The 23629-nt window shown below is 39.2% G+C and overlaps 30 non-coding genes across 30 annotated transcripts; all 30 read left to right on the forward strand.

The window, feature by feature from the left end:
• Window positions 1-4: 4 nt before the first annotated feature.
• On the forward strand, window positions 5-76 carry TRNAT-CGU (transfer RNA threonine (anticodon CGU)). The gene has a single exon. It is a non-coding gene; the product is annotated as a tRNA-Thr (tRNA).
• A 472-nt stretch (window positions 77-548) lies between these two features.
• Window positions 549-620, forward strand: TRNAT-CGU (transfer RNA threonine (anticodon CGU)). The gene has a single exon. It is a non-coding gene; the product is annotated as a tRNA-Thr (tRNA).
• A 1016-nt stretch (window positions 621-1636) lies between these two features.
• TRNAT-UGU (transfer RNA threonine (anticodon UGU)) lies at window positions 1637-1708 on the forward strand. Its single transcript has one exon. It is a non-coding gene; the product is annotated as a tRNA-Thr (tRNA).
• A 472-nt stretch (window positions 1709-2180) lies between these two features.
• Window positions 2181-2253, forward strand: TRNAT-CGU (transfer RNA threonine (anticodon CGU)). Its single transcript has one exon. It is a non-coding gene; the product is annotated as a tRNA-Thr (tRNA).
• Window positions 2254-2725: 472 nt separating this feature from the next.
• Window positions 2726-2798, forward strand: TRNAT-CGU (transfer RNA threonine (anticodon CGU)). The gene has a single exon. It is a non-coding gene; the product is annotated as a tRNA-Thr (tRNA).
• Window positions 2799-3814: 1016 nt separating this feature from the next.
• Window positions 3815-3886, forward strand: TRNAT-UGU (transfer RNA threonine (anticodon UGU)). Its single transcript has one exon. It is a non-coding gene; the product is annotated as a tRNA-Thr (tRNA).
• A 472-nt stretch (window positions 3887-4358) lies between these two features.
• TRNAT-CGU (transfer RNA threonine (anticodon CGU)) lies at window positions 4359-4431 on the forward strand. Its single transcript has one exon. It is a non-coding gene; the product is annotated as a tRNA-Thr (tRNA).
• Window positions 4432-4903: 472 nt separating this feature from the next.
• Window positions 4904-4976, forward strand: TRNAT-CGU (transfer RNA threonine (anticodon CGU)). The gene has a single exon. It is a non-coding gene; the product is annotated as a tRNA-Thr (tRNA).
• A 1016-nt stretch (window positions 4977-5992) lies between these two features.
• On the forward strand, window positions 5993-6064 carry TRNAT-CGU (transfer RNA threonine (anticodon CGU)). The gene has a single exon. It is a non-coding gene; the product is annotated as a tRNA-Thr (tRNA).
• A 472-nt stretch (window positions 6065-6536) lies between these two features.
• Window positions 6537-6609, forward strand: TRNAT-CGU (transfer RNA threonine (anticodon CGU)). Its single transcript has one exon. It is a non-coding gene; the product is annotated as a tRNA-Thr (tRNA).
• A 474-nt stretch (window positions 6610-7083) lies between these two features.
• TRNAT-CGU (transfer RNA threonine (anticodon CGU)) lies at window positions 7084-7155 on the forward strand. Its single transcript has one exon. It is a non-coding gene; the product is annotated as a tRNA-Thr (tRNA).
• A 472-nt stretch (window positions 7156-7627) lies between these two features.
• TRNAT-CGU (transfer RNA threonine (anticodon CGU)) lies at window positions 7628-7699 on the forward strand. The gene has a single exon. It is a non-coding gene; the product is annotated as a tRNA-Thr (tRNA).
• A 472-nt stretch (window positions 7700-8171) lies between these two features.
• TRNAT-UGU (transfer RNA threonine (anticodon UGU)) lies at window positions 8172-8243 on the forward strand. Its single transcript has one exon. It is a non-coding gene; the product is annotated as a tRNA-Thr (tRNA).
• A 472-nt stretch (window positions 8244-8715) lies between these two features.
• Window positions 8716-8787, forward strand: TRNAT-UGU (transfer RNA threonine (anticodon UGU)). Its single transcript has one exon. It is a non-coding gene; the product is annotated as a tRNA-Thr (tRNA).
• Window positions 8788-10883: 2096 nt separating this feature from the next.
• TRNAT-UGU (transfer RNA threonine (anticodon UGU)) lies at window positions 10884-10955 on the forward strand. Its single transcript has one exon. It is a non-coding gene; the product is annotated as a tRNA-Thr (tRNA).
• Window positions 10956-13051: 2096 nt separating this feature from the next.
• On the forward strand, window positions 13052-13123 carry TRNAT-CGU (transfer RNA threonine (anticodon CGU)). The gene has a single exon. It is a non-coding gene; the product is annotated as a tRNA-Thr (tRNA).
• Window positions 13124-14407: 1284 nt separating this feature from the next.
• TRNAT-CGU (transfer RNA threonine (anticodon CGU)) lies at window positions 14408-14479 on the forward strand. The gene has a single exon. It is a non-coding gene; the product is annotated as a tRNA-Thr (tRNA).
• Window positions 14480-14951: 472 nt separating this feature from the next.
• TRNAT-CGU (transfer RNA threonine (anticodon CGU)) lies at window positions 14952-15023 on the forward strand. Its single transcript has one exon. It is a non-coding gene; the product is annotated as a tRNA-Thr (tRNA).
• A 1016-nt stretch (window positions 15024-16039) lies between these two features.
• TRNAM-CAU (transfer RNA methionine (anticodon CAU)) lies at window positions 16040-16111 on the forward strand. The gene has a single exon. It is a non-coding gene; the product is annotated as a tRNA-Met (tRNA).
• A 472-nt stretch (window positions 16112-16583) lies between these two features.
• TRNAT-CGU (transfer RNA threonine (anticodon CGU)) lies at window positions 16584-16655 on the forward strand. The gene has a single exon. It is a non-coding gene; the product is annotated as a tRNA-Thr (tRNA).
• Window positions 16656-17127: 472 nt separating this feature from the next.
• On the forward strand, window positions 17128-17199 carry TRNAT-CGU (transfer RNA threonine (anticodon CGU)). The gene has a single exon. It is a non-coding gene; the product is annotated as a tRNA-Thr (tRNA).
• A 472-nt stretch (window positions 17200-17671) lies between these two features.
• TRNAT-CGU (transfer RNA threonine (anticodon CGU)) lies at window positions 17672-17743 on the forward strand. The gene has a single exon. It is a non-coding gene; the product is annotated as a tRNA-Thr (tRNA).
• Window positions 17744-18215: 472 nt separating this feature from the next.
• Window positions 18216-18287, forward strand: TRNAT-CGU (transfer RNA threonine (anticodon CGU)). Its single transcript has one exon. It is a non-coding gene; the product is annotated as a tRNA-Thr (tRNA).
• An 833-nt stretch (window positions 18288-19120) lies between these two features.
• Window positions 19121-19192, forward strand: TRNAT-CGU (transfer RNA threonine (anticodon CGU)). Its single transcript has one exon. It is a non-coding gene; the product is annotated as a tRNA-Thr (tRNA).
• Window positions 19193-19664: 472 nt separating this feature from the next.
• On the forward strand, window positions 19665-19736 carry TRNAT-CGU (transfer RNA threonine (anticodon CGU)). Its single transcript has one exon. It is a non-coding gene; the product is annotated as a tRNA-Thr (tRNA).
• A 1016-nt stretch (window positions 19737-20752) lies between these two features.
• On the forward strand, window positions 20753-20824 carry TRNAT-CGU (transfer RNA threonine (anticodon CGU)). The gene has a single exon. It is a non-coding gene; the product is annotated as a tRNA-Thr (tRNA).
• Window positions 20825-21549: 725 nt separating this feature from the next.
• On the forward strand, window positions 21550-21621 carry TRNAT-CGU (transfer RNA threonine (anticodon CGU)). The gene has a single exon. It is a non-coding gene; the product is annotated as a tRNA-Thr (tRNA).
• A 472-nt stretch (window positions 21622-22093) lies between these two features.
• On the forward strand, window positions 22094-22165 carry TRNAT-CGU (transfer RNA threonine (anticodon CGU)). Its single transcript has one exon. It is a non-coding gene; the product is annotated as a tRNA-Thr (tRNA).
• Window positions 22166-22632: 467 nt separating this feature from the next.
• Window positions 22633-22704, forward strand: TRNAT-CGU (transfer RNA threonine (anticodon CGU)). Its single transcript has one exon. It is a non-coding gene; the product is annotated as a tRNA-Thr (tRNA).
• Window positions 22705-23176: 472 nt separating this feature from the next.
• On the forward strand, window positions 23177-23248 carry TRNAT-CGU (transfer RNA threonine (anticodon CGU)). The gene has a single exon. It is a non-coding gene; the product is annotated as a tRNA-Thr (tRNA).
• Window positions 23249-23629: the final 381 nt, after the last annotated feature.

Consider the following 23629-nt stretch of genomic DNA (forward strand, 5'->3'; position numbering starts at 1 on the left):
TTGAGGCGCAGTGGCCAAGTGGTAAGGTGTCGGTCTCGTAAACCGAAGATCATGGGTTCGATCCCCATCTGTGCCTGAGGTTTTATACTCCAATAGGATTTATAGTGTACATTCATTTATATACCTATAGAAAACATGTCTAGTTGCTGTATCATCTGTCATACACCATCTCTATAGTCAGTACATTACTTAACGTACCATACACAAACAGGTCCATACCTACCACTGCCTATACAATCAAAAGTCTAGTCAGACGACCAGATATCACCAGCAAATTGGAGACTTAGTGGCCAAGTGGTAAGGCGTCTGTCTCGTAAACAAGGGTTCGATCCCCGTCTGTGCCTGAGGTTTTATACTCAAACAGCATTTATACTGTTTGTTGATTTATATATCTATAGAAAACAGGTCTATAAACTGTATCATCTGTCATACACCATCTCTATAGTAAGAACATTCCTTAACGTACCATGCATAAACAGATCTTTAACTATCACTGCCTATACAATCAATAGTCTAGTCAGACGACAAGACAAAACCAGCAAAATTGAGGCGCAGTGGCCAAGTGGTAAGGCGTCGGTTTCGTAAACCGAAGATCATGGGTTCAATCCCCATCTGTGCCTGAAGTTTTATACTCTAATAGGATTTATAGTGTACGTTCATTTATATACCTATAGAAAACATGTCTAGTTGCTGTATTATCTGTCATACACCATCTCTATAGTCAGTACATTACTTAACGTACCATACACAAACAAGTCTATACCTAACACTGCCTATACGATCAAAAGTCTAGTCAGAAGACCAGATATGACCAGCAAAATGGATGCTTAGTGGCCAAGTGGTAAGGCGTTGGGCTCGTTAACATGGATTCGATCCCCGTCTGTGCCTGAGTTTTTTTACACAAACAGGATTTATACTGTTTGTTGATTTATATACCTAAAGAAAATATGTCTATAAACTGTATCATCTGTCATACACCATCTCTATAGTCAGAACATTCCTTAACGTACCATGCACAAACAGATCTTTAACTACCACTGCCAATACAATCAATAGTCTAGTCAGACGACAAGACAAAACCAGCAAAATCGAGGCGCAGTGGCCAAGTGGTAAGGTGTCGGTCTCGTAAACCAAAGATCATGGGTTCAATCAACATCTGTGCCTGAGATTTTATACTCTAATAGGATTTATAGTGTACGTTCATTTATATACCTATAGAAAACATGTCTAGTTGCTGTATCATCTGTCATACACCATCTCTATAGTCAGTACATTACTTAACGTACCATACACAAACAGGTCCATACCTACCACTGCCTATACAATCAAAAGTCTAGTCAGACGACCAGATATCACCAGCAAATTGGAGACTTAGTGGCCAAGTGGTAAGGCGTCGGTCTCGTAAACAAGGGTTCGATCCCCGTCTGTGCCTGAGGTTTTATACTCAAACAGCATTTATACTGTTTGTTGATTTATATATCTATAGAAAACAGGTCTATAAACTGTATCATCTGTCATACACCATCTCTATAGTCAGAACATTCCTTAACGTACCATGCACAAACAGATCTTTAACTATCACTGCCTATACAATCAATAGTCTAGTCAGACGTCAAGACAAGAACGGCAAAATTGAGGCGCAGTGGCCAAGTGGTAAGGCATCGGTCTTGTAAACCGAAGATCATGGGTTCAATCCCCATCTGTGCCTGAAGTTTTATACTCTAATAGGATTTATAGTGTACGTTCATTTATATACCTATAGAAAACATGTCTAGTTACTGTATCATCTGTCATACACCATCTCTATAGTCAGTACATTACTTAACGTACCATACACAAACAGGTCCATACCTACCACTGCCTATACAATCAAAAGTCTAGTCAGACGACCAGATATCACCAGCAAATTGGAGACTTAGTGGCCAAGTGGTAAGGCGTCGGGCTCGTAAACAAGGGTTCGATCCCCGTCTGTGCCTGAGCTTTTATACTCAAACAGCATTTATACTGTTTGTTGATTTATATACCTATAGAAAACAGGACTATAAACTGTATCATCTGTCATACACCATCTCTATAGTCAGAACATTCCTTAACGTACCATGCACAAACAGATCTTTAACTATCACTGCCTATACAATCAATAGTCTAGTCAGACGACAAGACAAAACCAGCAAAATTGAGGCGCAGTGGACAAGTGGTAAGGCGTCGGTTTCGTAAACCGAAGATCATGGGTTCAATCCCCCATCTGTGCCTGAAGTTTTATACTCTAATAGGATTTATAGTGTACGTTCCTTTATATACCTATAGAAAACATGTCTAGTTGCTGTATTATCTGTCATACACCATCTCTATAGTCAGTACATTACTTAACGTACCATACACAAACAAGTCTATACCTAACACTGCCTATACGATCAAAAGTCTAGTCAGAAGACCAGATATGACCAGCAAAATGGATGCTTAGTGGCCAAGTGGTAAGGCGTCGGTCTCGTTAACATGGATTCGATCCCCGTCTGTGCCTGAGCTTTTATACTCAAACAGCATTTATACTGTTTGTTGATTTATATACCTATAGAAAACAGGACTATAAACTGTATCATCTGTCATACACCATCTCTATAGTCAGAACATTCCTTAACGTACCATGCACAAACAGATCTTTAACTATCACTGCCTATACAATCAATAGTCTAGTCAGACGACAAGACAAAACCAGCAAAATTGAGGCGCAGTGGACAAGTGGTAAGGCGTCGGTTTCGTAAACCGAAGATCATGGGTTCAATCCCCCATCTGTGCCTGAAGTTTTATACTCTAATAGGATTTATAGTGTACGTTCCTTTATATACCTATAGAAAACATGTCTAGTTGCTGTATTATCTGTCATACACCATCTCTATAGTCAGTACATTACTTAACGTACCATACACAAACAAGTCTATACCTAACACTGCCTATACGATCAAAAGTCTAGTCAGAAGACCAGATATGACCAGCAAAATGGATACTTAGTGGCCAAGTGGTAAGGCGTCGGTCTCGTTAACATGGATTCGATCCCCGTCTGTGCCTGAGTTTTTTTACACAAACAGGATTTATACTGTTTGTTGATTTATATACCTAAAGAAAATATGTCTATAAACTGTATCATCTGTCATACACCATCTCTATAGTCAGAACATTCCTTAACGTACCATGCACAAACAGATCTTTAACTACCACTGCCAATACAATCAATAGTCTAGTCAGACGACAAGACAAAACCAGCAAAATCGAGGCGCAGTGGCCAAGTGGTAAGGTGTCGGTCTCGTAAACCAAAGATCATGGGTTCAATCAACATCTGTGCCTGAGATTTTATACTCTAATAGGATTTATAGTGTACGTTCATTTATATACCTATAGAAAACATGTCTAGTTGCTGTATCATCTGTCATACACCATCTCTATAGTCAGTACATTACTTAACGTACCATACACAAACAGGTCCATACCTACCACTGCCTATACAATCAAAAGTCTAGTCAGACGACCAGATATCACCAGCAAATTGGAGACTTAGTGGCCAAGTGGTAAGGCGTCGGTCTCGTAAACAAGGGTTCGATCCCCGTCTGTGCCTGAGGTTTTATACTCAAACAGCATTTATACTGTTTGTTGATTTATATATCTATAGAAAACAGGTCTATAAACTGTATCATCTGTCATACACCATCTCTATAGTCAGAACATTCCTTAACGTACCATGCACAAACAGATCTTTAACTATCACTGCCTATACAATCAATAGTCTAGTCAGACGTCAAGACAAGAACGGCAAAATTGAGGCGCAGTGGCCAAGTGGTAAGGCATCGGTCTTGTAAACCGAAGATCATGGGTTCAATCCCCATCTGTGCCTGAAGTTTTATACTCTAATAGGATTTATAGTGTACGTTCATTTATATACCTATAGAAAACATGTCTAGTTACTGTATCATCTGTCATACACCATCTCTATAGTCAGTACATTACTTAACGTACCATACACAAACAGGTCCATACCTACCACTGCCTATACAATCAAAAGTCTAGTCAGACGACCAGATATCACCAGCAAATTGGAGACTTAGTGGCCAAGTGGTAAGGCGTCGGGCTCGTAAACAAGGGTTCGATCCCCGTCTGTGCCTGAGCTTTTATACTCAAACAGCATTTATACTGTTTGTTGATTTATATACCTATAGAAAACAGGACTATAAACTGTATCATCTGTCATACACCATCTCTATAGTCAGAACATTCCTTAACGTACCATGCACAAACAGATCTTTAACTATCACTGCCTATACAATCAATAGTCTAGTCAGACGACAAGACAAAACCAGCAAAATTGAGGCGCAGTGGACAAGTGGTAAGGCGTCGGTTTCGTAAACCGAAGATCATGGGTTCAATCCCCCATCTGTGCCTGAAGTTTTATACTCTAATAGGATTTATAGTGTACGTTCCTTTATATACCTATAGAAAACATGTCTAGTTGCTGTATTATCTGTCATACACCATCTCTATAGTCAGTACATTACTTAACGTACCATACACAAACAAGTCTATACCTAACACTGCCTATACGATCAAAAGTCTAGTCAGAAGACCAGATATGACCAGCAAAATGGATGCTTAGTGGCCAAGTGGTAAGGCGTCGGTCTCGTTAACATGGATTCGATCCCCGTCTGTGCCTGAGCTTTTATACTCAAACAGCATTTATACTGTTTGTTGATTTATATACCTATAGAAAACAGGACTATAAACTGTATCATCTGTCATACACCATCTCTATAGTCAGAACATTCCTTAACGTACCATGCACAAACAGATCTTTAACTATCACTGCCTATACAATCAATAGTCTAGTCAGACGACAAGACAAAACCAGCAAAATTGAGGCGCAGTGGACAAGTGGTAAGGCGTCGGTTTCGTAAACCGAAGATCATGGGTTCAATCCCCCATCTGTGCCTGAAGTTTTATACTCTAATAGGATTTATAGTGTACGTTCCTTTATATACCTATAGAAAACATGTCTAGTTGCTGTATTATCTGTCATACACCATCTCTATAGTCAGTACATTACTTAACGTACCATACACAAACAAGTCTATACCTAACACTGCCTATACGATCAAAAGTCTAGTCAGAAGACCAGATATGACCAGCAAAATGGATGCTTAGTGGCCAAGTGGTAAGGCGTCGGTCTCGTTAACATGGATTCGATCCCCGTCTGTGCCTGAGTTTTTTTACACAAACAGGATTTATACTGTTTGTTGATTTATATACCTAAAGAAAATATGTCTATAAACTGTATCATCTGTCATACACCATCTCTATAGTCAGAACATTCCTTAACGTACCATGCACAAACAGATCTTTAACTACCACTGCCAATACAATCAATAGTCTAGTCAGACGACAAGACAAAACCAGCAAAATTGAGGCGCAGTGGCCAAGTGGTAAGGTGTCGGTCTCGTAAACCAAAGATAATGGGTTCAATCAACATCTGTGCCTGAGATTTTATACTCTAATAGGATTTATAGTGTACGTTCATTTATATACCTATAGAAAACATGTCTAGTTGCTGTATCATCTGTCATACACCATCTCTATAGTCAGTACATTACTTAACGTACCATACACAAACAGGTCCATACCTACCACTGCCTATACAATCAAAAGTCTAGTCAGACGACCAGATATCACCAGCAAATTGGAGACTTAGTGGCCAAGTGGTAAGGCGTCGGTCTCGTAAACAAGGGTTCGATCCCCGTCTGTGCCTGAGGTTTTATACTCAAACAGCATTTATACTGTTTGTTGATTTATGTACCTATAGGAAATAGGTCTATAAACTGTATCATCTGTCATACACCATCTCTATAGTCAGAACATTCTTTAAAGTACCATGTACAAACAGATCTTTAACTATCACTGCCTATACAATCAATAGTCTAGTCAGACGACAAGACAAAACCAGCAAAATTGAGGCGCAGTGGCCAAGTGGTAAGGTGTCGGTCTCGTAAACCGAAGAGCATGGGTTCGATCCCCATCTGTGCCTGAGGTTTTATACTCCAATAGGATTTATAGTGTACGTTCATTTATATACCTATAGAAAACATGTCTAGTTGCTGTATCATCTGTCATACACCATCTCTATAGTCAGTACATTACTTAACGTACCATACACAAACAGGTCCATACCTACCTCTGCCTATACAATCAAAAGTCTAGTCAGACGACCAGATATCACCAGCAAATTGGAGACTTAGTGGCCAAGTGGTAAGGCGTCGGGCTCGTAAACAAGGGTTCGATCCCCGTCTGTGCCTGAGCTTTTATACTCAAACAGCATTTATACTGTTTGTTGATTTATATACCTATAGAAAACAGGACTATAAACTGTATCATCTGTCATACACCATCTCTATAGTCAGAACATTCCTTAACGTACCATGCACAAACAGATCTTTAACTATCACTGCCTATACAATCAATAGTCTAGTCAGACGACAAGACAAAACCAGCAAAATTGAGGCGCAGTGGACAAGTGGTAAGGCGTCGGTTTCGTAAACCGAAGATCATGGGTTCAATCCCCCATCTGTGCCTGAAGTTTTATACTCTAATAGGATTTATAGTGTACGTTCCTTTATATATTTATATAGAAAATATGTCTAGTTGCTGTATTATCTGTCATACACCATCTCTATAGTCAGTACATTACTTAACGTACCATACACAAACAAGTCTATACCTAACACTGCCTATACGATCAAAAGTCTAGTCAGAAGACCAGATATGACCAGCAAAATGGATGCTTAGTGGCCAAGTGGTAAGGCGTCGGTCTCGTTAACATGGATTCGATCCCCGTCTGTGCCTGAGTTTTTTTACACAAACAGCATTTATACTGTTTGTTGATTTATATACCTATAGAAAACAGGTCTATAAACTGTATCATCTGTCATACACCATCTCTATAGTAAGAACATTCCTTAAAGTACCATGTACAAACAGATCTTTAACTATCACTGCCTATACAATCAATAGTCTAGTCAGACGACAAGACAATACCAGCAAAATTGAGGCGCAGTGGCCAAGTGGTAAGGTGTCGCTCTCGTAAACCGAAGATCATGGGTTTGATCCCCATCTGTGCCTGAGGTTTTATACTCCAATAGGATTTATAGTGTACGTTCATTTATATACCTATAGAAAACATGTCTAGTTACTTTATCATCTGTCATACACTATTTCTATAGTCAGTACATTACTTAACGTACCATACACAAACAGGTCCATACCTACCACTGCCTATACAATCAAAAGTCTAGTCAGACGACCAGATATTACCAGCAAATTGGAGACTTGGTGGCCAAGTGGTAAGGCGTCGGTCTCGTAAACAAGGGTTCGATCCCCGTCTGTGCCTGAGGTTTTATACTCAAACAGCATTTATACCGTTTGTTGATTTATATATCTATAGAAAACAGGTCTATAAACTGTATCATCTGTCATACACCATCTCTATAGTCAGAACATTCCTTAACGTACCATGCACAAACAGATCTTTAACTATCACTGCCTATACAATCAATAGTCTAGTCAGACGACAAGACAACACCAGCAAAATTGAGGCGCAGTGGCCAAGTGGTAAGGCGTCGGTTTCGTAAACCGAAGATCATGGGTTCAATCCCCATCTGTGCCTGAAGTTTTATACTCTAATAGGATTTATAGTGTACGTTCATTTATATACCTATAGAAAACATGTCTAGTTGCTGTATTATCTGTCATACACCATCTCAATAGTCAGTACATTACTTAACGTACCATACACAAACAAGTCTATACCTAACACTGCCTATATGATCAAAAGTCTAGTCAGAAGACCAGATATGACCAGCAAAATGGATGCTTAGTGGCCAAGTGGTAAGGCGTCGGTCTCGTTAACATGGATTCGATCCCCGTCTGTGCCTGAGTTTTTTTACACAAACAGGATTTATACTGTTTGTTGATTTATATACCTAAAGAAAATATGTCTATAAACTGTATCATCTGTCATACACCATCTCTATAGTCAGAACATTCCTTAACGTACCATGCACAAACAGATCTTTAACTATCACTGCCTATACAATCAATAGTCTAGTCAGACGACAAGACAATACCAGCAAAATTGAGGCGCAGTGGCCAAGTGGTAAGGTGTCGGTCTTGTAAACCGAAGATCATGGGTTCGATCCCCATCTGTGCCTGAGGTTTTATACTCCAATAGGATTTATAGTGTACATTCATTTATATACATATAGAAAACATGTCTAGTTACTGTATCATCTGTCATACACTATCTCTATAGTCAATACATTACTTAACGTACCATACACAAACAGGTCTATACCAACCACTGCCTATACAATCAAAAGTCTAGTCAAACGACCAGATATGACCAGCAAAATGGATACTTAGTGTCCAAGTGATAAGACATCGGTCTAGTAAACATGGCTTCGATCCCCGTCTGTGCCTCAGGTGTTATACTCAAACAGCATTTATACTGTTTGTTGATTTATATATCTATAGAAAACAGGTCTATAAACTGTATCATCTGTCATACACCATCTCTATAGTCAGAACATTCCTTAACGTACCATGCACAAACAGATCTTTAACTATCACTGCCTATACAATCAATAGTCTAGTCAGACGACAAGACAAGACCGGCAAAATTGAGGCGCAGTGGCCAAGTGGTAAGGCATCGGTCTTGTAAACCGAAGATCATGGGTTCAATCCCCATCTGTGCCTGAAGTTTTATACTCTAATAGGATTTATAGTGTACGTTCATTTATATACCTATAGAAAACATGTCTAGTTACTGTATCATCTGTCATACACCATCTCTATAGTCAGTACATTACTTAACGTACCATACACAAACAGGTCCATACCTACCACTGCCTATACAATCAAAAGTCTAGTCAGACGACCAGATATCACCAGCAAATTGGAGACTTAGTGGCCAAGTGGTAAGGCGTCGGGCTCGTAAACAAGGGTTCGATCCCCGTCTATGCCTGAGCTTTTATACTCAAACAGCATTTATACTGTTTGTTGATTTATATACCTATAGAAAACAGGACTATAAACTGTATCATCTGTCATACACCATCTCTATAGTCAGAACATTCCTTAACGTACCATGCACAAACAGATCTTTAACTATCACTGCCTATACAATCAATAGTCTAGTCAGACGACAAGACAAAACCAGCAAAATTGAGGCGCAGTGGACAAGTGGTAAGGCGTCGGTTTCGTAAACCGAAGATCATGGGTTCAATCTCCATCTGTGCATGAAGTTTTATACTCTAATAGGATTTATAGTGTACGTTCATTTATATACCTATAGAAAACATGTCTAGTTGCTGTATTATCTGTCATACACCATCTCTATAGTCAGTACATTACTTAACGTACCATACACAAACAAGTCTATACCTAACACTGCCTATACGATCAAAAGTCTAGTCAAAAGACCAGATATGACCAGCAAAATGGATACTTAGTGGCCAAGTGGTAAGGCGTCGGTCTCGTAAACAAGGGTTCGATCCCCGTCTGTGCCTGAGGTTTTATACTCAAACAGCATTTATACTGTTTGTTGATTTATATATCTATAGAAAACAGGTCTATAAACTGTATCATCTGTCATACACCATCTCTATAGTAAGAACATTCCTTAACGTACCATGCACAAACAGATCTTTAACTATCACTGCCTATACAATCAATAGTCTAGTCAGACGACAAGACAAAACCAGCAAAATTGAGGCGCAGTGGCCAAGCGTCGGTTTCGTAAACCGAAGATCATGGGTTCAATCCCCATCTGTGCCTGAAGTTTTATACTCTAATAGGATTTATAGTGTACGTTCATTTATATACCTATAGAAAACATGTCTAGTTGCTGTATTATCTGTCATACACCATCTCTATAGTCAGTACATTACTTAACGTACCATACACAAACAAGTCTATACCTAACACTGCCTATACAATCAAAAGTCTAGTCAAACGACCAGATATCACCAGCAAATTGGAGACTTAGTGGCCAAGTGGTAAGGCGTCGGGCTCGTAAACAAGGGTTCGATCCCCGTCTATGCCTGAGCTTTTATACTCAAACAGCATTTATACTGTTTGTTGATTTATATACCTATAGAAAACAGGACTATAAACTGTATCATCTGTCATACACCATCTCTATAGTCAGAACATTCCTTAACGTACCATGCACAAACAGATCTTTAACTATCACTGCCTATACAATCAATAGTCTAGTCAGACGACAAGACAAAACCAGCAAAATTGAGGCGCAGTGGACAAGTGGTAAGGCGTCGGTTTCGTAAACCGAAGATCATGGGTTCAATCTCCATCTGTGCATGAAGTTTTATACTCTAATAGGATTTATAGTGTACGTTCATTTATATACCTATAGAAAACATGTCTAGTTGCTGTATTATCTGTCATACACCATCTCTATAGTCAGTACATTACTTAACGTACCATACACAAACAAGTCTATACCTACCACTGCCTATACGATCAAAAGTCTAGTCAGAAGACCAGAGATGACCAGCAAAATGGATGCTTAGTGGCCAAGTGGTAAGGCGTCGGTCTCGTTAACATGGATTCGATCCCCGTCTGTGCCTGAGTTTTTTTACACAAACAGGATTTATACTGTTTGTTGATTTATATACCTAAAGAAAATATGTCTATAAACTGTATCATCTGTCATACACCATCTCTATAGTCAGAACATTCCTTAACGTACCATGCACAAACAGATCTTTAACTACCACTGCCAATACAATCAATAGTCTAGTCAGACGACAAGACAAAACCAGCAAAATTGAGGCGCAGTGGCCAAGTGGTAAGGCATCGGTCTTGTAAACCGAAGATCATGGGTTCAATCCCCATCTGTGCCTGAAGTTTTATACTCTAATAGGATTTATAGTGTACGTTCATTTATATACCTATAGAAAACATGTCTAGTTACTGTATCATCTGTCATACACCATCTCTATAGTCAGTACATTACTTAACGTACCATACACAAACAGGTCCATACCTACCACTGCCTATACAATCAAAAGTCTAGTCAGACGACCAGATATCACCAGCAAATTGGAGACTTAGTGGCCAAGTGGTAAGGCGTCGGGCTCGTAAACAAGGGTTCGATCCCCGTCTATGCCTGAGCTTTTATACTCAAACAGCATTTATACTGTTTGTTGATTTATATACCTATAGAAAACAGGACTATAAACTGTATCATCTGTCATACACCATCTCTATAGTCAGAACATTCCTTAACGTACCATGCACAAACAGATCTTTAACTATCACTGCCTATACAATCAATAGTCTAGTCAGACGACAAGACAAAACCAGCAAAATTGAGGCGCAGTGGACAAGTGGTAAGGCGTCGGTTTCGTAAACCGAAGATCATGGGTTCAATCTCCATCTGTGCATGAAGTTTTATACTCTAATAGGATTTATAGTGTACGTTCATTTATATACCTATAGAAAACATGTCTAGTTGCTGTATTATCTGTCATACACCATCTCTATAGTCAGTACATTACTTAACGTACCATACACAAACAAGTCTATACCTAACACTGCCTATACGATCAAAAGTCTAGTCAGAAGACCAGATATGACCAGCAAAATGGATACTTAGTGGCCAAGTGGTAAGGCGTCGGTCTCGTAAACAAGGGTTCGATCCCTGTCTGTGCCTGAGGTTTTATACTCAAACAGCATTTATACTGTTTGTTGATTTATATATCTATAGAAAACAGGTCTATAAACTGTATCATCTGTCATACACCATCTCTATAGTAAGAACATTCCTTAACGTACCATGCACAAACAGATCTTTAACTATCACTGCCTATACAATCAATAGTCTAGTCAGACGACAAGACAAAACCAGCAAAATTGAGGCGCAGTGGCCAAGCGTCGGTTTCGTAAACCGAAGATCATGGGTTCAATCCCCATCTGTGCCTGAAGTTTTATACTCTAATAGGATTTATAGTGTACGTTCATTTATATACCTATAGAAAACATGTCTAGTTGCTGTATTATCTGTCATACACCATCTCTATAGTCAGTACATTACTTAACGTACCATACACAAACAAGTCTATACCTAACACTGCCTATACAATCAAAAGTCTAGTCAAACGACCAGATATCACCAGCAAATTGGAGACTTAGTGGCCAAGTGGTAAGGCGTCGGGCTCGTAAACAAGGGTTCGATCCCCGTCTATGCCTGAGCTTTTATACTCAAACAGCATTTATACTGTTTGTTGATTTATATACCTATAGAAAACAGGACTATAAACTGTATCATCTGTCATACACCATCTCTATAGTCAGAACATTCCTTAACGTACCATGCACAAACAGATCTTTAACTATCACTGCCTATACAATCAATAGTCTAGTCAGACGACAAGACAAAACCAGCAAAATTGAGGCGCAGTGGACAAGTGGTAAGGCGTCGGTTTCGTAAACCGAAGATCATGGGTTCAATCTCCATCTGTGCATGAAGTTTTATACTCTAATAGGATTTATAGTGTACGTTCATTTATATACCTATAGAAAACATGTCTAGTTGCTGTATTATCTGTCATACACCATCTCTATAGTCAGTACATTACTTAACGTACCATACACAAACAAGTCTATACCTACCACTGCCTATACGATCAAAAGTCTAGTCAGAAGACCAGATATGACCAGCAAAATGGATGCTTAGTGGCCAAGTGGTAAGGCGTCGGTCTCGTTAACATGGATTCGATCCCCGTCTGTGCCTGAGTTTTTTTACACAAACAGGATTTATACTGTTTGTTGATTTATATACCTAAAGAAAATATGTCTATAAACTGTATCATCTGTCATACACCATCTCTATAGTCAGAACATTCCTTAACGTACCATGCACAAACAGATCTTTAACTACCACTGCCAATACAATCAATAGTCTAGTCAGACGACAAGACAAAACCAGCAAAATTGAGGCGCAGTGGCCAAGTGTTAAGGTGTCGGTCTCGTAAACCGAAGATCATGGGTTCGATCCCCATCTGTGCCTGAGGTTTTATACTCCAATAGGATTTATAGTGTACATTCATTTATATACCTATAGAAAACATGTCTAGTTGCTGTATCATCTGTCATACACCATCTCTATAGTCAGTACATTACTTAACGTACCATACACAAACAGGTCCATACCTACCACTGCCTATACAATCAAAAGTCTAGTCAGACGACCAGATATCACCAGCAAATTGGAGACTTAGTGGCCAAGTGGTAAGGCGTCTGTCTCGTAAACAAGGGTTCGATCCCCGTCTGTGCCTGAGGTTTTATACTCAAACAGCATTTATACTGTTTGTTGATTTATATATCTATAGAAAACATGTCTAGTTGCTGTATTATCTGTCATACACCATCTCTATAGTCAGTACATTACTTAACGTACCATACACAAACAAGTCTATACCTAACACTGCCTATACGATCAAAAGTCTAGTCAGAAGACCAGATATGACCAGCAAAATGGATGCTTAGTGGCCAAGTGGTAAGGCGTCGGGCTCGTTAACATGGATTCGATCCCCGTCTGTGCCTGAGTTTTTTTACACAAACAGGATTTATACTGTTTGTTGATTTATATACCTAAAGAAAATATGTCTATAAACTGTATCATCTGTCATACACCATCTCTATAGTCAGAACATTCCTTAACGTACCATGCACAAACAGATCTTTAACTACCACTGCCAATACAATCAATAGTCTAGTCAGACGACAAGACAAAACCAGCAAAATTGAGGCGCAGTGGCCAAGTGGTAAGGTGTCGGTCTCGTAAACCAAAGATCATGGGTTCAATCAACATCTGTGCCTGAGATTTTATACTCTAATAGGATTTATAGTGTACGTTCATTTATATACCTATAGAAAACATGTCTAGTTGCTGTATCATCTGTCATACACCATCTCTATAGTCAGTACATTACTTAACGTACCATACACAAACAGGTCCATACCTACCACTGCCTATACAATCAAAAGTCTAGTCAGACGACCAGATATCACCAGCAAATTGGAGACTTAGTGGCCAAGTGGTAAGGCGTCGGTCTCGTAAACAAGGGTTCGATCCCCGTCTGTGCCTGAGGTTTTATACTCAAACAGCATTTATACTGTTTGTTGATTTATGTACCTATAGGAAATAGGTCTATAAACTGTATCATCTGTCATACACCATCTCTATAGTCAGAACATTCTTTAAAGTACCATGTACAAACAGATCTTTAACTATCACTGCCTATACAATCAATAGTCTAGTCAGACGACAAGACAAAACCAGCAAAATTGAGGCGCAGTGGCCAAGTGGTAAGGTGTCGGTCTCGTAAACCGAAGAGCATGGGTTCGATCCCCATCTGTGCCTGAGGTTTTATACTCCAATAGGATTTATAGTGTACGTTCATTTATATACCTATAGAAAACATGTCTAGTTGCTGTATCATCTGTCATACACCATCTCTATAGTCAGTACATTACTTAACGTACCATACACAAACAGGTCCATACCTACCACTGCCTATACAATCAAAAGTCTAGTCAGACGACCAGATATCACCAGCAAATTGGAGACTTAGTGGCCAAGTGGTAAGGCGTCGGTCTCGTAAACAAGGGTTCGATCCCCGTCTGTGCCAGAGGTTTTATACTCAAACAGCATTTATACTGTTTGTTGATTTATATATCTATAGAAAACAGGTCTATAAACTGTATCATCTGTCATACACCATCTCTATAGTAAGAACAGTCCTTAACGTACCATGCACAAACAGATCTTTAACTATCACTGCCTATACAATCAATAGTCTAGTCAGACGACAAGACAAAACCAGCAAAATTGAGGCGCAGTGGCCAAGTGGTAAGGCGTCAGTTTCGTAAGCCGAAGATCATGGGTTCAATCCCCATCTATGCCTGAAGTTTTATACTCTAATAGGATTTATAGTGTACGTTCATTTATATACCTATAGAAAACATGTCTAGTTGCTGTATTATCTGTCATACACCATCTCTATAGTCAGTACATTACTTAACGTACCATACACAAACAAGTCTATACCTAACACTGCCTATACGATCAAAAGTCTAGTCAGAAGACCAGATATGACCAGCAAAATGGATGCTTAGTGGCCAAGTGGTAAGGCGTCGGTCTCGTTAACATGGATTCGATCCCCGTCTGTGCCTGAGTTTTTTTACACAAACAGGATTTATACTGTTTGTTGATTTATATACCTAAAGAAAATATGTCTATAAACTGTATCATCTGTCATACACCATCTCTATAGTCAGAACATTCCTTAACGTACCATGCACAAACAGATCTTTAACTACCACTGCCAATACAATCAAAAGTCTAGTCAGACGACAAGACAAAACCAGCAAAATTGAGGCGCAGTGGCCAAGTGGTAAGGTGTCGGTCTCGTAAACCAAAGATCATGGGTTCAATCAACATCTGTGCCTGAGATTTTATACTCTATTAGGATTTATAGTGTACGTTCATTTATATACCTATAGAAAACATGTCTAGTTGCTGTATCATCTGTCATACACCATCTCTATAGTCAGTACATTACTTAACGTACCATACACAAACAGGTCCATACCTACCACTGCCTATACAATCAAAAGTCTAGTCAGACGACCAGATATCACAAGCAAATTGGAGACTTAGTGGCCAAGTGGTAAGGCGTCGGTCTCGTAAACAAGGGTTCGATCCCCGTCTGTGCCTGAGGTTTTATACTCAAACAGCATTTATACTGTTTGTTGATTTATATATCTATAGAAAACAGGTCTATAAACTGTATCATCTGTCATACACCATCTCTATAGTAAGAACAGTCCTTAACGTACCATGCACAAACAGATCTTTAACTATCACTGCCTATACAATCAATAGTCTAGTCAGACGACAAGACAAAACCAGCAAAATTGAGGCGCAGTGGCCAAGTGGTAAGGCGTCAGTTTCATAAGCCAAAGGTCATGGGTTCAATCCCCATCTGTGCCTGAAGTTTTATACTCTAATAGGATTTATAGTGTACGTTCATTTATATACCTATAGAAAACATGTCTAGTTGCTGTATTATCTGTCATACACCATCTCTATAGTCAGTACATTACTTAACGTACCATACACAAACAAGTCTATACCTAACACTGCCTATACGATCAAAAGTCTAGTCAGAAGACCAGATATGACCAGCAAAATGGATGCTTAGTGGCCAAGTGGTAAGGCGTCGGTCTCGTTAACATGGATTCGATCCCCGTCTGTGCCTGAGTTTTTTTACACAAACAGCATTTATACTGTTTGTTGATTTATATACCTATAGAAAACAGGTCTATAAACTGTATCATCTGTCATACACCATCTCTATAGTAAGAACATTCCTTAAAGTACCATGTACAAACAGATCTTTAACTATCACTGCCTATACAATCAATAGTCTAGTCAGACGACAAGACAATACCAGCAAAATTGAGGCGCAGTGGCCAAGTGGTAAGGTGTCGCTCTCGTAAACCGAAGATCATGGGTTTGATCCCCATCTGTGCCTGAGGTTTTATACTCCAATAGGATTTATAGTGTACGTTCATTTATATACCTATAGAAAACATGTCTAGTTACTTTATCATCTGTCATACACTATCTCTATAGTCAGTACATTACTTAACGTACCATACACAAACAGGTCCATACCTACCACTGCCTATACAATCAAAAGTCTAGTCAGACGACCAGATATTACCAGCAAATTGGAGACTTGGTGGCCAAGTGGTAAGGCGTCGGTCTCGTAAACAAGGGTTCGATCCCCGTCTGTGCCTGAGGTTTTATACTCAAACAGCATTTATACCGTTTGTTGATTTATATATCTATAGAAAACAGGTCTATAAACTGTATCATCTGTCATACACCATCTCTATAGTCAGAACATTCCTTAACGTACCATGCACAAACAGATCTTTAACTATCACTGCCTATACAATCAATAGTCTAGTCAGACGACAAGACAATACCAGCAAAATTGAGGCGCAGTGGCCAAGTGGTAAGGCGTCGGTCTCGTAAACCAAAGATCATGGGTTCAATCCCCATCTGTGCCTGAAGTTTTATACTCTAATAGGATTTATAGTGTACGTTCATTTATATACCTATAGAAAACATGTCTAGTTGCTGTATCATCTGTCATACACCATCTCTATAGTCAGTACATTACTTAACGTACCATACACAAACAAGTCTATACCTAACACTGCCTATACGATCAAAAGTCTAGTCAGAAGACCAGATATGACCAGCAAAATGGATGCTTAGTGGCCAAGTGGTAAGGCGTCGGTCTCGTTAACATGGATTTGATCCCCGTCTGTGCCTGAGTTTTTTTACACAAACAGCATTTATACTGTTTGTTGATTTATAGACCTATAGAAAACAGGTCTATAAACTGTATCATCTGTCATACACCATCTCTATAGTCAGAACATTCCTTAACGTACCATGCACAAACAGATCTTTAACTATCACTGCCTATACAATCAATAGTCTAGTCAGACGACAAGACAATACCAGCAAAATTGAGGCGCAGTGGCCAAGTGGTAAGGCGTCGGTCTCGTAAACCGAAGATCATGGGTTCAATCCCCATCTGTGCCTGAAGTTTTATACTCTAATAGGATTTATAGTGTACGTTTATTTATATACCTATAGAAAACATGTCTAGTTGCTGTATCATCTGTCATACACCATCTCTATAGTCAGTACATTACTTAACGTACCATACACAAACAAGTCTATACCTAACACTGCCTATACGATCAAAAGTCTAGTCAGAAGACCAGATATGACCAGCAAAATGGATGCTTAGTGGCCAAGTGGTAAGGCGTCGGTCTCGTTAACATGGATTCGATCCCCGTCTGTGCCTGAGTTTTTTTACACAAACAGCATTTATACTGTTTGTTGATTTATAGACCTATAGAAAACAGGTCTATAAACTGTATCATCTGTCATACACCATCTCTATAGTAAGAACATTCCTTAAAGTACCATGTACAAACAGATCTTTAACTATCACTGCCTATACAATCAATAGTCTAGTCAGACGACAAGACAATACCAGCAATATTGAGGCGCAGTGGCCGAGTGGTAAGGTGTCGCTCTCGTAAACCAAAGATCATGGGTTCGATCCCCATCTGTGCCTGAGGTTTTATACTCCAATAGGATTTATAGTGTACGTTCATTTATATACCTATAGAAAATATGTCTAGTTACTTTATCATCTGTCATACATTATCTCTATAGTCAGTACATTACTTAAAGTACCATACACAAACAGGTCCATACCTACCACTGCCTATACAATCAAAAGTCTAGTCAGATGACCAGATATTACCAGCAAATTGGAGACTTGGTGGCCAAGTGGTAAGGCGTCGGTCTCGTAAACAAGGGTTCGATCCCCGTCTGTGCCTGAGGTTTTATACTCAAACAGCATTTATACTGTTTGTTGATTTATATACCTATAGAAAACAGGACTATAAACTGTATCATCTGTCATACACCATCTCTATAGTCAGAACATTCCTTAACGTACCATGCACAAACAGATCTTTAACTATCACTGCCTATACAATCAATAGTCTAGTCAGACGACAAGACAAAACCAGCAATACATTACTTAACGTACCATACACAAACAGGTCTATACCAACCACTGCCTATACAATTAAAAGTCTAGTCAAACAACCAGATATCACCAGCAAATTGGAGACTTAGTGGCCAAGTGGTAAGGCGTCGGTCTCGTAAACAAGGGTTCGATCCCCGTCTGTGCCTGAGGTTTTATACTCAAACAGCATTTATACTGTTTGTTGATTTATATATCTATAGAAAACAGGTCTATAAACTGTATCATCTGTCATACACCATCTCTATAGTCAGAACATTCCTTAACGTACCATGCACAAACAGATCTTTAACTATCACTGCCTATACAATCAATAGTCTAGTCAGACGACAAGACAATACCAGCAAAATTGAGGCGCAGTGGCCAAGTGGTAAGACGTCGGTCTCGTAAACCGAAGATCATGGGTTCAATCCCCATCTGTGCCTGAAGTTTTATACTCCAATAGAATTTATAGTGTACGTTCATTTATATACCTATAGAAAACATGTCTAGTTGCTGTATCATCTGTCATACACCATCTCTATAGTCAGTACATTACTTAACGTACCATACACAAACAAGTCTATACCTAACACTGCCTATACGATCAAAAGTCTAGTCAGAAGACCAGATATGACCAGCAAAATGGATGCTTAGTGGCCAAGTGGTAAGGCGTCGGTCTCGTTAACATGGATTTGATCCCCGTCTGTGCCTGAGTTTTTTTACACAAACAGCATTTATACTGTTTGTTGATTTATAGACCTATAGAAAACAGGTCTATAAACTGTATCATCTGTCATACACCATCTCTATAGTAAGAACATTCCTTAAAGTACCATGTACAAACAGATCTTTAACTATCACTGCCTATACAATCAATAGTCTAGTCAGACGACAAGACAATACCAGCAAAATTGAGGCGCAGTGGCCAAGTGGTAAGGTGTCGATCTCGTAAACCGAAGATCATGGGTTCGATCCCCATCTGTGCCTGAGGTTTTATACTCCAATAGGATTTATAGTGTACGTTCATTTATATACCTATAGAAAACATGTCTAGTTGCTGTATCATCTGTCATACACCATCTCTATAGTCAGTACATTACTTAACGTACCATACACAAACAGGTCCATACCTACCACTGCCTATACAATCAAAAGTCTAGTCAGACGACCAGATATCACCAGCAAATTGGAGACTTACTGGCCAAGTGGTAAGGCGTCGGTCTCGTAAACAAGGGTTCGATCCCCGTCTGTGCCTGAGGTTTTATACTCAAACAGCATTTATACTGTTTGTTGATTTATATATCTATAGAAAACAGGTCTATAAACTGTATCATCTGTCATACACCATCTCTATAGTCAGAACATTCCTTAACGTACCATGCACAAACAGATCTTTAACTATCACTGCCTATACAATCAATAGTCTAGTCAGACGACAAGACAACACCAGCAAAATTGAGGCGCAGTGGCCAAGTGGTAAGGCGTCGGTCTCGTAAACCACAGATCATGGGTTCACTCCCCATCTGTGCCTGAAGTTTTATACTCTAATAGGATTTATAGTGTACGTTCATTTATATACCTATAGAAAACATGTCTAGTTGCTGTATCATCTGTCATACACCATCTCTATAGTCAGTACATTACTTACCGTACCATACACAAACAAGTCTATACCTAACACTGCCTAGACGATCAAAAGTCTAGTCAGAAGACCAAATATGACCAGCAAAATGGATGCTTAGTGGCCAAGTGGTAAGGCGTCGGTCTCGTTAACATGGATTCGATCCCCGTCTGTGCCTGAGTTTTTTTACACAAACAGGATTTATACTGTTTGTTGATTTATATACCTAAAGAAAATATGTCTATAAACTGTATCATCTGTTATACACCATCTCTATAGTCAGAACATTCCTTAACGTACCATACACAAACAGATCTTTAACTATCACTGCCTATACAATCAATAGTCTAGTCAGACGACAAGACAATACCAGCAAAATTGAGGCGCAGTGGCCAAGTGGTAAGGTGTCGGTCTCGTAAACCGAAGATCATGGGTTCGATCCCCATCTGTGCCTGAGGTTTTATACTCCAATAGGATTTATAGTGTACATTCATTTATATACCTATAGAAATCATGTCTAGTTGCTGTATCATCTGTCATACACCATCTCTATAGTCAGTACATTACTTAACGTACCATACACAAACAGGTCCATACCTACCACTGCCTATACAATCAAAAGTCTAGTCAGACGACCAGATATCACCAGCAAATTGGAGACTTAGTGGCCAAGTGGTCTCGTAAACAAGGGTTCGATCCCCGTCTGTGCCTGAGGTTTTATACTCAAACAGCATTTATACTGTTTGTTGATTTATATATCTATAGAAAACAGGTCTATAAACTGTATCATATGTCATACACCATCTCTATAGTCAGAACATTCCTTAACGTACCATGCACAAACAGATCTTTAACTATCACTGCCTATACAATAGTCTAGTCAGACGACAAGACACAACCAGCAAAATGGAGGCGCAGTGGACAAGTGGTGAGGCGTCGGTCTCGTTAACATGGATTCGATCCCCGTCTGTGCCTGAGTTTTTTTACACAAACAGCATTTATACTGTTTGTTCATTTATATACCTAAAGAAAACATGTCTATAAACTGTATCATCTGTCATACACCATCTCTATAGTCAGAACATTCTTTAAAGTACCATGTACAAACAGATCTTTAACTATCACTGCCTATACAATCAATAGTCTAGTCAGACGACAAGACAATACCAGCAAAATTGAGGCGCAGTGGCCAAGTGGTAAGGTGTCGGTCTCGTAAACTGAAGATCATGGGTTCGATCCCCATCTGTGCCTGAGGTTTTATACTCCAGTAGGATTTATAGTGTACGTTCATTTATATACCTATAGAAAACATGTCTAGTTGCTGTATCATCTGTCATACACCATCTCTATAGTCAGTACATTACTTAACGTACCATACACAAACAAGTCTATACCTAACACTGCCTATACGATCAAAAGTCTAGTCAGAAGACCAGATATGACCAGCAAAATGGATGCTTAGTGGCCAAGTGGTAAGGCGTCGGTCTCGTTAACATGGATTCGATCCCCGTCTGTGCCTGAGTTTTTTTACACAAACAGGATTTATACTGTTTGTTGATTTATATACCTAAAGAAAACATGTCTATAAACTGTATCATCTGTCATACACCATCTCTATAGTCAGAACATTCCTTAACGTACCATGCACAAACAGATCTTTAACTACCACTGCCAATACAATCAATAGTCTAGTCAGACGACAAGACAAAACCAGCAAAATTGAGGCGCAGTGGCCAAGTGGTAAGGTGTCGGTCTCGTAAACCAAAGATCATGCGTTCAATCCCCATCTGTGCCTGAGATTTTATACTCTAATAGGATTGATAGTGTACATTCATTTATATACCTATAGAAAACATGTCTAGTTACTTTATCATCTGTCATACATTATCTCTATAGTCAGTACATTACTTAACGTACCATACACAAACAGGTCCATACCTACCACTGCCAATCAAAAGTCTAGTCAGACGACCAGATATCACCAGCAAATTGGAGACTTAGTGGCCATGTGGTAAGGCGTCGGTCTCGTAAACAAGTGTTCGATCCATGTCTGTGCCTGAGGTTTTATACTCAAACAGCATTTATACTGTTTGTTGATTTATATACCTATAGGAAACAGGTCTATAAACTGTATCATCTGTCATACACCATCTCTATAGTCAGAACATTCTTTAAAGTACCATGTACAAACAGATCTTTAACTATCACTGCCTATACAATCAATAGTCTAGTCAGACGACAAGACAATACCAGAAAAATTGAGGCGCAGTGGCCAAGTGGTAAGGCGTCGGTCTCGTAAACCGAAGATCATGGGTTCGATCCCCATCTGTGCCTGAGGTTTTATACTCCAATAGGATTTATAGTGTACGTTCATTTATATACCTATAGAAAACATGTCTAGTTGCTGTATCATCTGTCATACACCATCTCTATAGTCAGTACATTACTTAACGTACCATACACAAACAGGTCCATACCTACCACTGCCTATACAATCAAAAGTCTAGTCAGACGACCAGATATCACCAGCAAATTGGAGACTTAGTGGCCAAGTGGTAAGGCGTCGGTCTCGTAAACAAGGGTTCGATCCCCGTCTGTGCCTGAGGTTTTATACTCAAACAGCATTTATACTGTTTGTTGATTTATATATCTATAGAAAACAGGTCTATAAACTGTATCATCTGTCATACACCATCTCTATAGTCAGAACATTCTTTAAAGTACCATGTACAAACAGATCTTTAACTATCACTGCCTATACAATCAATAGTCTAGTCAGACGACAAGACAATACCAGAAAAATTGAGGCGCAGTGGCCAAGTGGTAAGGCGTCGGTCTCGTAAACCGAAGATCATGGGTTTGATCCCCATCTGTGCCTGAGGTTTTATACTCCAATAGGATTTATAGTGTACATTCATTTATATACCTATAGAAAACATGTCTAGTTGCTGTATCATCTGTCATACACCATCTCTATAGTCAGTACATTACTTAACGTACCATACACAAACAGGTCCATACCTACCACTGCCTATACAATCAAAAGTCTAGTCAGACGACCAGATATCACCAGCAAATTGGAGACTTAGTGGCCAAGTGGTAAGGCGTCGGTCTCGTAAACAAGGGTTCGATCCCCGTCTGTGCCTGAGGTTTTATACTCAAACAGCATTTATACTGTTTGTTGATTTATATACCTATAGGAAACAGGTCTATAAACTGTATCATCTGTCATACACCATCTCTATAGTCAGAACATTCC

This window comes from Mixophyes fleayi, chromosome 6 (genome assembly GCF_038048845.1).
Source record: "Mixophyes fleayi isolate aMixFle1 chromosome 6, aMixFle1.hap1, whole genome shotgun sequence".
NCBI lineage: Eukaryota > Metazoa > Chordata > Amphibia > Anura > Limnodynastidae > Mixophyes > Mixophyes fleayi.